General features: G+C 46.8%; 2 protein-coding genes across 2 annotated transcripts in view; one reads left to right on the forward strand and one right to left on the reverse strand.

The window, feature by feature from the left end:
• The window catches only part of LOC101344778 (leucine-rich repeat-containing protein 37A2-like), a 65998-nt gene extending 62459 nt beyond the window's left edge, over positions 1 to 3539 (reverse strand). The window contains exons 1-2 of the mRNA XM_023729155.1: positions 3423 to 3539; positions 931 to 1002 (exon numbers count right to left, since the gene is read on the reverse strand). The gene's annotated coding sequence lies outside the window, so the exon portion shown is untranslated. The remainder of the gene's footprint in view (positions 1 to 930; positions 1003 to 3422) is intronic.
• The window catches only part of PLEKHM1 (pleckstrin homology and RUN domain containing M1), a 621215-nt gene that overhangs the window by 362528 nt on the left and 249581 nt on the right, over positions 1 to 9106 (forward strand). The gene's annotated exons all lie outside the window — the stretch shown is intronic.

The following is a 9106-nucleotide window of genomic DNA, read 5'->3' on the forward strand; positions in this document are numbered from 1 at the left end:
GGGAAATGCCATACCCAGAGGGCAGCACTACCAGAGGACATCAGCCTCTTCCTCTCCACCACTCTCCTCACCAACTTCCGAGAAGCCAGAGGCAGCGAGTAGAATGGAGGGATGGAGAATGAGAGATGCAGCGCAAGGAAACAGAGAAGCCCGCCAGGACCCCTCTCCACATTGTAAGCTTCTAGGTTTAAAAAAAAGGCTCAGGCTGGGGGAAGGGAGAAGTCTTCAATTCATTGAGAGTACAGACTTATGTGATTGAGACACTGGACTGGAACTATCACCATTCTGTGACTGAAAGTGATCAGAGGAATTTTACTATCTGAGTAACTGGAAAAGTTATAGAACTCCCCAGGCTTCATCCATGGGATTTCATCCATAGGACTGGGAAGTCCTCAGATTGCATTCTTATAGGTAGATACGATAAAGTTGCTTTCTACTCTCAAAAAAAATCAAAACTAACCCCCCAAAAGTGCTCCAATAAACATCCTTGCCCTTAAAAAAAAAAAAAAAGTCTATTAAAAAACACACACACACAATAAACCTACTCTGCTATATGTAAATATGGATGTAGGCAAATGCACAGAATATGATCTAGAAAGATATATACAAAACTCAGAAGTGTTTACCTCAAGGGTGGCGGATTAGGGAACAAGAAGGATTTTTACTACACCTGTTATTTCAGTTTTATACACTGAGAATAGGATCACATATTATTTGTAAAATAAAAGATAAATTGCCTCTCACTTAAACAGAACCTGCCAAATTTAATTCTAAAAATTACCATAGAATTGCAATCCATAGAGGTCAGTCTGGGATATGGAGAGCACAAAATATCTTTTCTCAGAGGTACTGGCCTCAAAATTCTGGACCAAGAAGGACCTTACAATGCAGTTAGTTTTCTGTGATCGTATTTGGAGAGGATATACTCACAGTTTCTCAGTCCAAGGGTATGCCTTCCAAGTAGTTTCCTCAATGTAAGAAATAGAGTTTCCTTTGAAATTTCTGTGAAGAAACACAGTTCATATCTTTGAATAGGCAGGAATAAGAATGCACAGAGTAAGTATAAAGAATCATGGCAACCTTATGGGAAATACTCAGATGCAGAAAATATCAGCTTTCTAATTTCTGCAGCTGTCAGTTGCCAAGTTGGCTCAATTAATAAAGACAGACTGTAGGGGGCAGTGGCACAAACGATAAGGCCAACTCCTCAGAACCTGACCTTCCTATCTGCCCAGTTTCTTCTCCTTTATCATTAGCAGCAAATACGTATAAAGAAAATGCATGCCAGGCAACACCACAGCTTTGGTGAAGGGCCCACTGTTGAAATCTCTCCAGGTGTTGGAAGGATAAGGGCAATTAGAAACTAGAGGGACTGATGGACTGGCGTGGAAAGATCTCTTAGGCATATTGCTTAATGAAAAAAATGCAAATCGCTGAGCAAGAAGTAACATGTTTCCTCATTAATATAAACACGTATATGTATGCAAATGCAAAGGGAAGAGACTGGAAGGAAGGACACATACTCAATGGTGACAGGCGTTATTCTACCAGTGATAGGGGAAGGGGAGGGGACTTCCACATTTTATCCTATATTCTTCTGTGACACTTTTTACAATTATTATACCGTGGAAATGTATCCACGAATTACATGTTTAAAATAAATTGTTACACTCCTCAGATTCAGTTTCAACCACTAACTCTGTAGATGACTTTGAATCTTTACCTTTAACTCCGTCCTTTTCCCTCAGCAACAAATAGGTGACTTTGAAATCAAGTCAAAACACTTAAATTGCCTGCCCATCTGCCTGGTGGACATTTCCACTCAACCAGAAACTTTCTGATAGCTTTATGCTCACCAACAAACGATGCCTGAAACTGAACTCGTCTTCCTCACACTGGTTCTCCTTCCTGACTGCTGGATATCCATCTGCGTGTTCTGCCACCATCATTCTCCCAATCATCCAGGACAAAAATTCTGGAGTCATATTTGAGTTTTTCTCTTTCCTGTACACCACTTCCCCAACTCTGTAGTCAGTCACCAAATCCTGTCCTTTTCTTTGAAGTGCTCATAGGATTCTCTTTCCCTTCCTATCACAACTGCTCTGATTCAGCCCCTTTTCGCTTTGTTCCTAGATTTTGCTAGAAGTTTCTATTTGGTCTCCCTGAATCAAGCTTTCCTCTCTAGATGGCCCCACATATGGATTCTAGAATAATCCTCCTGTTTTAATCATTTATCTCTCTTGCTTGAAAACTTTCAATGACTCTCCATAGCTCATAGTGTAACTTTCAAACCTCTATAGCTGATATGCAAGGTTTTTCAAAATCGTATCTTTCATTGCTTTGTAGCCACACTGGTCTACTAAATCCTGGTCATTCCTGCAGCCTTGCCTTTGCCTAGGCTGTATTCCCTATTTTTCTCATTTTAGCAAATCCTAGTCACTCTTAGGAACCCTGGTGGTGCGGTGGTTAAGAGCTTGCCTGCTAACCAAAAGGCCGGCAGTTCAAAACTAGCAGCCACTCCTTGAAAACCCTATGGGGCAGCTCTACTCTGTCCTATAGGGTCTCAATGAGTCGGAATCAACTTAACAGCAGTGGGTTTTGGTTTCAGTCACTCTTTAAGCTAAAGTTTTATCTTGTCCCTGTAGCTTTCTCTGTCCTCCACATGCAGGTGATTACGGATTCTGGTGAATTAGGGCACCTATGGTCTGCATCTCTTTTAGTACTTAATTATGCACCACTTCCCTTTTCACGTATATTCTTTTTCTCCCATCTATCACTGTTATGTTAACAGGCTAATGTCTCATACTTCTGTGGCTCCTACAGTACCTAGCCCTGGATTGGGCATATAACAGGTCCTATATATAGAAGGCCGGGGACAAAGATGAAGCCTGGACCTAACTGAGGGATAAAATAAAAACAGCTAACATTCACATATGCTAGGTGCTTATATAAATGCTTAACATGTATGAACTTATTTAAATCTCACAGCAATCCTATGAGATAGTAATTTTACAGACGAGGAAACTGAGTCACAGAGCTAGGTTCAAACCCACGCAGTTTGGCTCCGAAATCTCTCTTTAACCACTTTGTTGTATCATCACCAACGAGATGGAAAGAGGAACATGATCCTGGAAAGACGACAGAGCAAAATTGGAAAGAGAGCAGAGGTTAAGGCATGAAATGATGGGGCTAAAGAAAAATGGGTCAGGAAAAATAATGAGGGCAACCACAAGTAAAAGCCTGGAGAAGTGGGCACTATAGTAACGAGAGGAATGAGGACAAGGAAAAGTTGACAAACAAAAGGTAAACAAGAAAGTTGTTCAACGTGAGTTGGGAAGATGAGGAAGCCCAGGCAGACCTCAAGGAAAAGGCTGTCATGTCAAACAGGGTGCAGAGAACAAATGAGGAAGGGCAATTCTTACAAGACAGTGAAGGTGCCATTGTACTCGTTGGGCTCTGGCACAGGCACTCTGAGGAGCCTCTTCTCCGAGGGGAGGCCAGTACAGGACAGCGTTTCGTTTTGGCAGATACAGAGCTCACATATGCCAGTCTTCATTCCGTTGGTAGCATTCTGTTCTGGTTGCTCAGTTAAAGCCATTTGAACCCTTTTTAGGGTGTGATGTGTGATAGCATTCTGTTCCTGTTGCTCAGTTAGAGCTTCTTGCACCCTTTCTGGGGTGTAATTTACAGAATACTCCAATAAATGCTGAGTCACTGGGGGAAAAATAACTCCCTCAGGTGATTCTGGTTGCTGAGTTACGGTAAGCTCTAGATCCAAAGGTTTAACTGTAACTTGCTTTGGAGATATGATCTTCTGCAGGACTATAGAGTGTTTGACTTCCACAGTGGGTTCTAGAGATATGGTAAACTCTAGATCTAAAGGCTTAACTGTAACTTGCTTTGGAGATATGATCTTCTGCAGGACTGTAGAATGTTTGACTTCCATAGTGGGTTCTGGAGATATGGTGAGCTCTAGATCTAAAGGTTGAACTGTAACCTGCTTTGGAGGAGATGTGGTCTTCTGCAGTGTTGTAGAATGTGTGACCTCTGTAATGGGTTCTGGAGATATGGTAAGCTCTGGATCCAAAGGTTGAACTGTAACTTGTTTCGGAGGAGATGTGGTCTTCTGCAGGGCTGTAGAATGTCCGACCTCCATAGTGGGTTCTGGAGATATGGTAAGCTCTAGATCCAAAGGTTTAACTGTAACTTGCTTTGGAGATGTGGTCTTCTGCAAGGCTGTAGAATGTTCAACCACCATAGTGGGTTCTGGAGGTATGGTAAGCTCTAGATCTAAAGGTTTAACTGTAACTTGCTTAGGAGATGTGGTTTTCTGCAGGGCTGTAGAATGTTCGACCTCCATAGTGGGTTCTGGAGATATGGTAAGCTCTAGATCCAAAGGTTGCACTGTAACTTGCTTTGGAGGAGATGTGATCTTCTGCAGGGCTGTAGAATGTTTGACGTCCGTAATGGGTTCTGGAGATATGGTAAGCTCTAGATCCAAAGGTTTAACTGTAACTTGCTTTGGAGCAAATGTGGTCTTCTGCAGGGCTGTAGAATGTTCGACCTCCATAGTGGGTTCTGGACGTATGGTAAGCTCTAGATCCAAAGGTTGAACTGTAACTTCCTTTGGAGATGTGGTCTTCTGCAGGGTTGTAGAATGTTTGACCTCCACTGTGGGTTCTGGAGATATGGTAAGTTCTAGATACAAAGGCTGAACTCCAGCTTTCTTTGAAGAAGCCGTGGTCTTCTGCAAGGCTGTAGTATATTGGACTTCTGTAATGCGTTCTGGAGATATAGTAAGCTCCAAATCCAAAGGCTTAACCGTGACTTGCTTTGGAGGAGGTGTGGTCTTCTCCAGGGCTGTAGAATGTTCAATCTTTGAAGTGAACTTGGGAGTTATGGTAAGTTCCAGGTCCAGAGATTGAACTGTAACTTCAGTCAGGTTTGGATGCTGAACCTGAACCTGTTCTGGAAGTGGAAATGTCACCTGAGGATGCTCTGGAGAAGAAGCTGTAGTCCTCCGCAGGACTGTAGAATATTCAACCTCCTTAATGGGTTCTGGAGTTATGGTAAGCTCCAGGTCCACAGGTTTAACTGTGATGTTGGGTAAGTTTGAATGCTGAGCTTGATCCTGACCTGTTGGTGGAACTGTCACCTCATGATGCACTGGAAATTGAGCTACAACCTCCTCAGGTGGCTCTGGTGGCTGAGTTGGGGTCTCCTGCCTGGTTGGAGAAGGTTCAACCTCTGTTTTGGGTTCTGGAGATATGGTAAGCTCCAGGTCCAAAGATTGAACTGTGACGTTGGGCAAGTTTGAATGCAGAACTTCATCTTGACCTAAAGGTAGAACTGTCACCTCATGATGTGCTAGATGTTGAGCTACAACCCCCTTAAGAAGCTCTAGAGGCTGAGTTGGAGTCTCCTGCTTGATTGGAGTAGACTCAACCTCTGTATTGGGTTCTGGTGATATGGTAAGCTCCAAGTCCAAAGTTTGAATGGTGAATTGCTTTGTAGGAGAAGCTGTGGTCTTCTGCAGGGTTGTAGAATATTCAACCTCCAAAATGGGTTCTGGAGTTATGGTAAGCTCCAGGTCCACAGGTTTAACTGTGACGTTGGGCAAGTTTGAATGCTGAGCTTGATCCTGACCTGAAGGTGGAACTGTCACCTCATGATGCAATAGAAATTGAGCCACAAACTCCTCAAGAGGCTCTGGGGGCTGACTTGGGGTCTCCTGGTGCGTTGAAGAAGGTTCGACCTCCATATACGGTTCTGGAGTTACAGAAAACTCCAGGTCCAGTGGTTGAACTGTGACTTCAATCAGGGTTGGCCTCTGAACCTGTACCTGGTCCAGATGTAGAAGTGTCACCTCAGGGCACTTTGGAGAAGAAACTGTAGTCTTCTGCAGGGCTGTAGAATGTTCAACCAGTGTAGTGGGTCCTGGTGTTATGGTAAGCTCCAGGTCCAAAGGCTGAACTGTACTTTCAGTCAGAGTTGGATGCTGAGCCTGAAACTGGTCTGGATGTGGAATGGTCACCTCAGGACAATTTGGAGGAGGAGCTGTAGTCTTCTGTGGGGCTATAGAATGTTCAACCTCCATAGTGTGTTCCGGAGTTATGGTAAGCTCCAGGTCCAAAGGTTGAGCTGTAACGCTGGGTAAGTTTGAATGCTGAACTTGATATTGACCTGTTGGTGAAACTGTCACCTCATGAAGCACTGGAAGTTGAACTACACCCTCCTTAGGAGGCTCCAGAGGTTGAACTGGGGCCACCTGTTGGGTTGTCAAAGATTCCTCCACCTTAGGAGGCTCTGAAGGCTGTGCTGGAGCTCCCTGCTGGACTGGAGAAGGTTCTATCTCCTTAGGGGGCTCCGGAGGATGAACTGGGGCCTCCTGCTGAGTTGGAGAAGGTTCAGCCTCATTAGAAGGCTCAGGAGCCTGAGATGGGACCTCCTGCAAGGATGGAGGAGGCTCCACTTCCTTAGGGGGCTCTGGAGGTGAGGCTGTGGCTTCCTGTTGGCTTGGAGAAGGTTCAGCATCTTTAGAGGGCTCTGGAGGTGGAGCAGAGGCCGCCTGGTGGACTGGAAGTGGTTGGACGTTCTCAAAAGGCTTTGGAAGTAGAGCTGGGGCCTCCTCCTGGACTGGAGAAGGCTCTACCTCCTTAGGAGGTTCTGATGGTGCAGCTGGGACCTCCTGCTGCACTGAAGATGGTTGTACATTTGTAGGGGGTTCTTGGGGTGGAGCAGGAGCCTCCTGCTGGACTGGAGAAGGTTGGACTTCCTTATGGGGCTCTGGAGGCTGAGATAGGGTCTCTTGTTGCATTGGAGAAGGTTCTACCTCCATAGGGGGCTCAAGAGACTGAACTGGGGTCTCCTGCTGGGCTGGAGAAGGTTCAACTTCCTTAGGGGGCTCTGGAGGCTGAGATGAGGGTCCTTGCTGTAATAAAGAAGGTTCTACCTGCATCGGGGGCTCAGGAGACTGAGCTGGAGCCTCCTGCTGGGCTGGAGAAGGTTTAACCTCCTTAGGGGGCTCTGGAGTCTGAAATGGGACTCCTTGCTGGTTTGGGGAAGTTTCCACCTGTGTAGGAGAGTCTGGAGGCTGATGTGCAGTCTCCTGCTGGACCAGAGGAGATTCTACCTCCTTAGGGACCTCTGGAGTAAGAGCTGGGGCCTCCTGCTGGGATGGAGAAGGTTCTGCCTGCATATGGGGCTCAGGAGATTGAGCTGGGGCCTCCTGCTGGGCTGAAGAAGGTTCTATCCCCTCAAAGGGCTCTGGAAACTGAACTGGGGCTTCCTGCTGGACTGGAGAAGGTTCAACATTTTCAGGGGGCTTTAGAGGCTGGTATGAGGCCTCTAGCTGGGTTGGAAAAGGTCCAATCTCTGTAGTGGGTTCTGGAGATATAGTAAGTTCCAGATCCAGGGGTTTAACTGTGACATTGGGCAACACTGGGTGCTGAGCTTCACTCTGACCTGTAGGTGAAACTGTCACCTCATGATGCCCTGGATGTTGAGTTACAACCTCTGTAGGGGGCTCTGAAGTCTCAGTTGGGGTCTCCTGTATGTTTGAAGGAGGTTCAAACTCCTCAGGTTGCTCTGGAGGTTGAGCTGGGGCTTCCTGCTGCCCTGAAGGAAGTTGGACGTCTTCAGTGGGATCTGCAGGTTCTGTTAGGTCTTCCTGCTGGAATGGGGAGGGTCCAACCTCTGTAGGAGACTCTGGAGGCTGAGCTGTGGCTTCCTGTAGGGCTGGATACAGTTCCGACTCCTCGGCGGACTCTGGAGGCTGAGCTGGGGCCTCCTGCTGGTCTGGAGAAGGAATATCTTCTGTAGGATTCTCTGGAGTTTGAGTTGGGCCTACCAGATGGCCTGGAGAAGGTTCAGCCTCAACAAGGGACTCTGGAGATTGAGTTGTGACCTCCTGCTGGTCTGGAGAAGGTTGAACCTCTGTAATGGTTTCTGTAGTTATGGTAAGCTGTAGATACAGAGATTTAACTGTGACATTGGGCAACGCTGGATGCTGAGTTTCATCTTGACCTGGAGGTGAAACAGTCACCTTATGATGCCCTGCTGGTTGCGTTACAGCCTCTGTAGGGGAATCTGGAGGTTGAGCTAGGCCCTCCTGCAGGACTGGAGAAGGTTCAACCTCTTCAGGGGGCTCTGGAGGTAGAGGTGGGTCTTCCTGCTGGGTTGGAGAAGGCTCATTCTCTTTAACAGGGTCTGGGGGCTGTGTTGGGTCATCCACTTGAATGGGTGAATGTTCAACCTCCTCAAGGAGCTCCGGAGGCTGAGCTAGTTCCTCCTGGTGGGTTGGAGAAGTTTCATCCCTCTTACTGGGCTCTATGGGCTGTGGTGGGCCCTCCTGCTCGAATAGAGAAGGTTGGGAATCGTCAGGGGGATCTGGAGGTTGCACTGGGTCCTCCTGCTGAAGTGAAGAAGGTTCGACCTCCTTAGGTGGATCTGGAGGCTGAGCTGGGATTTGCTCCTCGGTTGAAAAAGGTCCAACCTCCTCAGGGGACTCTAGAGGCTGAACTGGGGCATTCCGTTTTGTTGGAGAATGCTCAACCATAGGTTTAACTGATACTTTAGGCAAGTCTGAATGGTGAGCTTGAGGATGACCTGGAGGTTGAATTGTCACTCTATCATACAATGAAGGTAGGGTTAAAACCTCATTTGGGGGCTCTGGAGGTTGAGGTGGAACCTCTAGTTGGACAGGAGAAAGTTCAACCTCCTTAGAGGGCTCTGGAGGCTTAGTTGGGGCCTCCTGCTTGGTTGGAGAAGGTTTCACCTCCTCAGGAGGCTGAACTGGAGAAGGTTTCACCTTCTCAGGAGTCTCTGGAGGCTGAGCCGGTAAGTCCTGCTGGGTTGGACATGACTGAACCTCCTTAGTGGGTTCTGGAGTTAGGGTTACCTGCAGATCAGCAGATTTAACTGTAACATTGGGCAAATTTGAAAGATATGGTTGATTCTGACCTGATGGTGGAATCTCATGATTGGTGGTAGTTTGAGCTATGACCTCTGTCGGAGGCTCCAGAGGTTGAGCCGGGGCCTCCTGCTGGACTGGAGAAGGTTCCACCTCTTCAGGGAGTTGTGCAGGCTGATGTGTGTCCCCCTGCTG

The sequence above is a fragment of the Trichechus manatus genome, unplaced genomic scaffold (genome assembly GCF_000243295.1).
Source record: "Trichechus manatus latirostris isolate Lorelei unplaced genomic scaffold, TriManLat1.0 scaffold00028, whole genome shotgun sequence".
In the NCBI taxonomy this organism is placed as follows: Eukaryota; Metazoa; Chordata; class Mammalia; order Sirenia; family Trichechidae; genus Trichechus; species Trichechus manatus.